Source organism: Meleagris gallopavo, chromosome 12 (genome assembly GCF_000146605.3).
Source record: "Meleagris gallopavo isolate NT-WF06-2002-E0010 breed Aviagen turkey brand Nicholas breeding stock chromosome 12, Turkey_5.1, whole genome shotgun sequence".
NCBI classification, from domain to species: Eukaryota; Metazoa; Chordata; class Aves; order Galliformes; family Phasianidae; genus Meleagris; species Meleagris gallopavo.
The window spans coordinates 12651323-12658641 of NC_015022.2; the positions used below are offsets into that span (position 1 = coordinate 12651323).

Consider the following 7319-nt stretch of genomic DNA (forward strand, 5'->3'; position numbering starts at 1 on the left):
AAAAAAAAAGGAAAGAAAGAAAGGAGAAGGTATCTTTCCCCCGAGCAGTGAAGCAGTGAGTTGTCATCCTGCTGTGAGCGTGGCTCGGGCTGCTGGGCAGGGCTCGAGTCTGGCTATGGCAGCAATGTTAGCCTGAGTAGGTGCTCTGGGAGGAAAGCCCTGCCCCGGTTGTATGATATGCACTGAATGTGTGAAATCAGTCCTCCCTTCTTGTCCTTGCCTCCCTTCCTTCTTCCCAGCCCACAGGTGATGGGCACAAAGACAGGGCAGTGCCCCTGAACAAATTCTCTTTTACCAAACTTTTCTTCCCTCTCCATCCTTCCCTGTCCCTCTCTGCCTTTTTCTTCCCTTCGACATTTCAGGACAATTTTTCTAATTTGCTGATTCTTAACTGTATAGACTCAAGGCTTTCAAACACACAGTCAAAGGATTGTGGCACCTACGGGTATAACACACCGGGAACCAGCTGCCCACCCGCAGCCAGCGCATCGGATGGGCCCAGCCCTCCCTCCCCCCTCAACAGTGGAACTGCACCCCCCCCCCGCTGAGGGGGGTCCTGGAGACCCATTCCTGATTCATCCCAACCCATTGTGGCATGCAAGACAGGAGTGCCGGTCGTCTCAGTGCCCAGTGGAGATGGTGAAGTTGGGAGGATCCCCTCCATCCCCCATCCCTGCCTTTTCTCCCCGCCCTTCATTTTTGTTGGGGCCATGGGATTGTTACCAAGCCACAGCCAAATCAGTGCAAACCCTCAGCAGACAGGGTTGCGTCCCCTGTTCCCTGTTTGTTCCCTGCAGCATGTAGCTGGAAGTGTGCCCGCATCACAGCTGGGCACGCCTTTGGGGTCAGCATATCCCAGTGCCCTCCCTCCTCATCCTCATCCCTTCCCCATCCCTGCCCCATGCCTCAGTCCAAGCCTTAGGCACAAGCCAGCGTGAGGCCAGGGAAGGGGACAAGGCTAGCGAGATGGCTGGGAACCTCCCAACACCTGCCTGCAGACCCCTTACAATTCTCCTCACGTCCCCATCCCCTGAAAGGATTGATGCATCTGCCTTTGAGCTGTTGTGAAATGCAGAGGCTGAAGAATAGCTCCACAGGCAGCCCCGGGAGGAGGAGGGGAATGAGGGGAAGGTGCCTCCAGGAGCAGACAGCTCAGCGGATGGCTGCAACAGCCAGCCTTGCATCTCAATGAGGATAAAGGGCTGACAGGCAGCGACAGGGGGTGCTGGGGACAGCCATGGAGAGGCTGAAGCATCCTCCCTAAAACCCATCTTCCTCATGCAGGATATTATCCTGACCTGGGGAAAGACTGAGTCAGAAATGAATCCTGCCCATCCAGACCGGACTGAGAAAACAAAACCTTCCTTGGGTTGTTTTTTTCCTCCAGATAGTGGAGGGTGAGGGGGAACCTCAGCCTGGCAGATGCTCTCAGGAGGCAGTGAGCAGGCGCCACAGGCACCGTCAAGGCAATTGAGAAGGCGACAATTGCCAGCACAAAAATAACCTGCTCGGATGTGGTTCTCATCTGAAAGGGAATGCAGACAGGGGAAGAAGCGATGGAGATGAGATCTTGACTCCTTCCCCACGGCCAGAGCAGTGTTCAGGGCCAGGATGCAAGAGGAGATGCATGAGTCTGAGACCTTATTACAGCTGGCTACTGAAAGGGAAGATTTTGCATCCCCTCCTCAACCTCTCTGTCTCTTGCCAATCTCTACCTCCCACCCCTGGCTCTGGCATGACCTGGCTTAAGGTTTCAAGTGGGGCAGGGGACACTGCTACAAGGTGTGTGGTGGCTGTGGGTTTAGACTGTGCTTGTGCAAAGAGCACATCACGATCAGAGTGAGAGAGGATGGGTGGCAGTAAAAACGTGCAACCTTCCCCTTTCTGTTAAATCACGGAGAGCCAGTCTCATGCACCGGAGGCTGGACAGACTGCCACTGGACAGACACCAGCAGCTCCCAGCATGGGCACCAAAGGTGGTATGGTCAGGGTCAGGCTGTGAAACGGCAGTCCACACACACAAACAAGGTGCCATGCCACCCCTCCGTAGCAGCTACTCGCTCTGTTGGGAGAGGATATCTAGTTTTCCTCATCTACAACTTAGGTTCATCTTTGAAGTGAGAAAGATTAGTCGAAAAGTTGCTAGGCCTGAAATGGCTCTTTTTGTGTGTAGGCTGCTTTGGCTAAAAGGACTGGAGACTGTATCCAGGGAGAATACGTGATGGTGGTACTAGCCCAGTGCCTCCAAAAGAAAACTCTTCTCTGGGGCTGCCTGCCCCATACCCCAAATGGTCTCTTGCTCTTGTGGCTCTCAGGCACAGTGCCAGATTGTGCAAAGCCACCGTTTTGTCCACCCTCCTCTATTGCTCTTATGCTCTCATTTCTCTTTCAGCCAATTTCGCTGGCCTTTACACAGGCAGATTACCTACAGTCACTGTGTTTCCATGGTCAATGCTTATTCCCTTATAACTATTCTGCACAACAGCTATATTCTCCTTTCCCTCCTCCTTTCCTCCTTGTGTCCTCCTCAACACCACTACACGTCCCTTTGCCAGCTCTTTGTACTGTCCTGACAGCGAGGTGAGCTCAGGAGCCGAGCATCACACCTGGACTTGGTGCAACGTGGTTAGGAATAAATGGTCAATGAGAGGCAAGGAGATGGGCCACCAGAAGATGTGAAGTGGCTGAGACCAAGGTTCAGGCTGTCTGACTGCTTTACCGTTAGCCCCACCAAGTGCAATGACTGCTTTGACAAAAGGTCCTTTTGTCAAAGCGAATGGGGAACAATTGCTCAGAAGAGTAGAACAAGATATGCTGCAGTGCTGGCTCCCAGCAGCTGCTGCTTTACGCCCAGTGGGCTGGTGCTGCAGGATGGAGGTTTATTGGTGGGGAGGGAGGGAAGGCTCATTTTTGTTTTGGAGAATGACTGAAATTGCTGCATCCCTTTTTGGTCTGACAATTTTGGATGGGAAGAGGGAAAGCATCCGTGCTGAGTTCCTGGTGAACCCTGAGACCTCATTTCAAGAAGGACCTTCCCTGGAGCAAAAGCGGAGCTGCCCATCAGCATGGATGACAGTACCTTTCCTGCAGGAAGAGGGGGCTCCTGTGGGGGCTCTGCCACTGCTCCACTGCAAGCAGAGGGAGGAAGAAGAGCAGGTTTGGAGGGAAACCATCACAGAATGCCGCAAATCTCAGTGTGGGAAGTATGTGGAGGCAAAGAGAAATGAGTTTACAGTCTCCATTTTCAAGAGATACTTCCTACAACCCTGTCTGCCATGAGGGGAGAGCTATCCCTGCTGCCTGGTAACACCTACAGGTCTCACCAGGGCAAACCAGACCTTATTGCCAGCAACTTTCTAGAGGGGGTTGTTGAAAAGGAGATGGGAACAGTGTTGGTTTGGGCACTGCTGAGAAGGGGTCTTCCCCATCCCCATCCCAGCAGCATCCTGCTTTCAAGCACCAACTCTGTCATCTACGGGTGTCAGTGACACAATGCCTTCTTGGTGGTTATGGTGCTATATGGTACAGATGGTAATCTCATGCCAGGGCTGCAAACAGTGGGCAGTGAATGTGTCTCCAGCCGTAGGGGCTCAACTGTGACTTGTCTCGTTTCTTCCAAACAGTTTTCCTTCCACCATAATCTGTCAGGTTGAGAGACAAAAGCTAAAGCATAGCTAAGAGAAGACATGCAACGATCTGCCAGACTAGAAGCCCATCCTGTCTCCCTCAAAACTTACCGTTTGGTCCTCTAAATGTCCCCTGATGCATACATTATGGGGTCAGATAAGAGCCTGCACTGCCTCATCTCAGGCCTGCGCCCGTATCCACGGGGTGCTGAATTGCAGACGGGTGATTCTGGGAACATGTGCTGCACAGACAAACACAAAATATGTGGAATGCCTTTAGAGAGGCTGCTTGTTGAGAGACATCATTAGCTTTGAGCTGTCTGCTTGTCCCCAGGAGTGGGTGGAACAAGGTGAGAAAATATGTGGGGAAATAAAAAAGCCAAGGGAAGGGAAGGGCTGGTTGTCGAAGGCGAGTATCTTGGGCTGGGAAATTGAGACTGGTTTTGGGAGTGTGGCATAGAATTTTAAGTAGCACAGTGGTTACAAGCAGAGAAAAGCAAAGGAAAACAGCAACGTGCTAGAGCACCAGGAAAAGCTAGCTGTAACACAGGGCAGCGCTGGTTAAAGAAGGAGACAGAAACCAATAAAAGCAAGGGACCATTTACCCAGGCAGAAAACAAAACAGCCAAGCTTTACGCTTGTTTGTGATTATTTTCTTTTTCCAATACCTAAATACAACTGTAAAACAGCATTAAAAAGTTATTTTTTGAGGCCATAGACAGGAACATGGTACTACATGAGCTGGTTTCTTTCATGTGAAAGGCTCTTCCTAGAAATCAAGTGAGTGAGGTTCCCTGAATTCCATCTATGGTTCAAAGAACGCAGACCTGGGTCACTGCAAGCCTACAAAGCCATAAGTAGTTCTGAACACGTGATCATCAGGCATTCATGTGCAAATCTGCATGGAGACAGTGATCTGTTTAGCAGTATGATCTTAAAAAGTTTTACTGAATTAGGTTCCATTTTTCCCCCATAGAATGTCCACATCCTTTGCCCCACTGTGGCTTCAAGATGGTGATGCAAAGGTGTAGCAGAAATGCTGAGTAATGGCCTGAAGCAGTGATTGAATTGAACACCTGGTGGGAAGGCAGGGCCAACCCAGGAGAGCTCAGATGCATGCAATGCAATGCAATGCAATGCAATGCAATGCAATGCAGCTGAGTGACCAGAAGGGGTGGAGCCAGGATCCACCCCTTCCCCAACCTCATTTAAGGGTTGGCAGTGGAGGTAGGGGTATCTCACTGGGGATCCCTGCTCACTCAAAGTCTTCCAAAGGTAAGCAGTTTGGTGTTGTTTTTTTTGTTGTTGTTGTTGTTGTTGCTTTTTTGGTTTTGTTTTGTTTGTTTTTTTTTTTGGTCTCTACAGCTGCTACATTTGGGCTTGTTCTCATTTGCTGCAGCCTAAAATTGTGCTATCTTGCTATTAATGCTGTATTTTCCGTTATGTTATAGCTTTGCCTTACAAAAGGTAAAGCAAATAGCTAAGTATTTGGTGAATTATGCCTATCCATTGATAAGACAAGGAGAAACTGCTTCAAACTAAAATAGAAGAGATTTCGGTTGGCTATAAGGAAAATGGTTGTTTTGTTTTTTTGTGTTGTTGTTTTTTTTTTGTTTGTTCTGTTTGTTTCTTTTTCAATTAAGATGGTGAGGCACTGGTGCAGGTTGCCCAGAGAGGTGGTGGGTGCCCCATCCCCAGAGACGCTGCAGGTCAGGCTGAATGGGGCTCTGAGCATCTGATCAGCTGTAGGTGTCCCTGTTCAGTGCAGGGGGAGCTGAACCAGATGGCCTTCATGGGTCTCTTCCCAATGGTATTCTATGACCTAGCCAGGAATCAGCTAAGCTAGTAAAGCCATAGCTCACACTGTATGCTTCTGTAACAGCTGTAGGTGTGTTTTCTTGTTGTAAAGCAATGCTGAGTATAAATAAGAAGCATAAATGGGCTGCTGGCTGTGATGCATGTTACAGTGGCTAGCCAGAAGCTAAGTACACCAACAGGGCTCCTCTACAACAGTCAGGCACAAACATACTTCAGCAAATCCCAGATAAGGTTGTTCTCCACTCAAATGCAGTGGCTTTCTGGTGCAAAAGAATATGGCCTTGGAACTGTAGCATAGAACGCAGCTAGTGTCCAAACGAGTACCAAAAAAATAGAGAACTGCAGACTCTGCTTTCCAGGAATGGTCAAACTTGATGAACTTTAAGGTGCCCCTCCTAGGCTCTTGCATCAGTACACATTTAAGGCTTCTGTAAGCAGCTGTGAAGTCCCCAAAAATGGGAATGTCTCCTTTATTTCCTTTGCCATTCTCACTGCACGTGGGAATCTCAAGCCTGGTGAACGTAGGAGTCTTCAAACACTCATTCAGACTGGCAGTGTCACGAGTGACACAGGCTGTCAGTTCCTGTTCCAAGAGGAAAGCAGGAGCATTCAGTCTCTTCTGTGTATTTCTTATTTCCTCCCAGTACACGACTGAGCAATGAAACAGCTCCCTGAGAGAAGTGATAGGAATCCCATTGCTTGCAACTTTGAAAAACTGAACCAAGAAAAGGGATAAGAGACCAAAGAGGAAGAAAAGAAAACAATCTTACTGCTTTTTTTTTTTTTTCTTCCTTCCCCTTTTTCAGGGGCTGAAGTAACTGAGCTGATAAGTTGCTTTCATCTCAATGTCTTTAATTTCTCACAAACCTAATCTGAGAGGTCTTTTTACATGGAAGGAACGAGCAGCATCTCCTCTTTCTTCTGCTAACCCCACAATATTAACATATCTCCAAGGAGAAAGGAGGCACAACGACTCTAAATTTCTTCACATCATCAGGAATCCTCTGTGGGAACTGATCTCCTGCCCAGCACAAGTGACTGATCCTACAGCTAAAAACCTGAGCAGTTGTTCAGTTGGGGTGTTTAACTGCAGAACTACTGGTTTCTTAGGACAAGGTCCCAGCAGGGAAGGACTGAAATACCTGTAAAGAAAATCGTAGCTCTTGGAGGTTCAGATATGTTTGTTTTTTTTTCTTTTTTTTCCCATGCTTTCTCTCTCTCGGCTGGTTTCCAACCTCAACAATCTATGTTGCTTGATATTTAGATAGCTGAGTTGCTGCATTCGCTCGCTTCTGAGTACAGAGGGCTGGTGAAGCTGTTTGATTTTGAAGTGGTAGGCAAGATAAGACTTCTCCCCTGCCCTCTCTTCTTTCTCCCTGTGCAGCTCCTGTCCTTGCAGTTCTCAGGACTTGACTAGCAGTTTTTAAATGAAGCGCAAGTCTTAATGTGAGGTGAATCCCGAGACCACAAACAGTCTGGACTTCAAACAGTGAGAAAATTGGCGCCGAATGATTCCGCACACAAAGCAGAAAACTTTCATTTCCTGCAGGCAGGATGGAATTGACTGTTATATTAAGACTTCAGAAGGAGCACTGCCCCGGAGTAATTTCACTGCTGTCAGGCAATGTTGACATCTAGATTAACCTCTGTGCAGTGAATTTTACAGCAAAGCTCATTGTAATGCATGTGGGGTATCTCCTGTAAATCCCAACTGAAGCCCACGGTGTCCCACCCTTCTGCACACGAGAAAGGGTTGGGGAGCAGCCACTATCATTTCTGACCCCAGCAGAGCGTGACTCTAACCTCATCCAGGCCATTTCTGCTGAAACTGATTTCCTACCCTGCCACAGTGACAGTAGTTCCAGACAGTACTTT

At 48.7% G+C, this 7319-nt stretch overlaps 1 long non-coding RNA gene across 1 annotated transcript in view; it reads right to left on the bottom strand.

The window, feature by feature from the left end:
- Positions 1-1619: 1619 nt before the first annotated feature.
- The window catches only part of LOC116217098, a 46478-nt gene continuing 40778 nt past the window's right edge, over positions 1620-7319 (bottom strand). The window contains exon 4 of the long non-coding RNA XR_004161066.1: positions 1620-3868. This is a non-coding gene — a long non-coding RNA (uncharacterized LOC116217098). The remainder of the gene's footprint in view (positions 3869-7319) is intronic.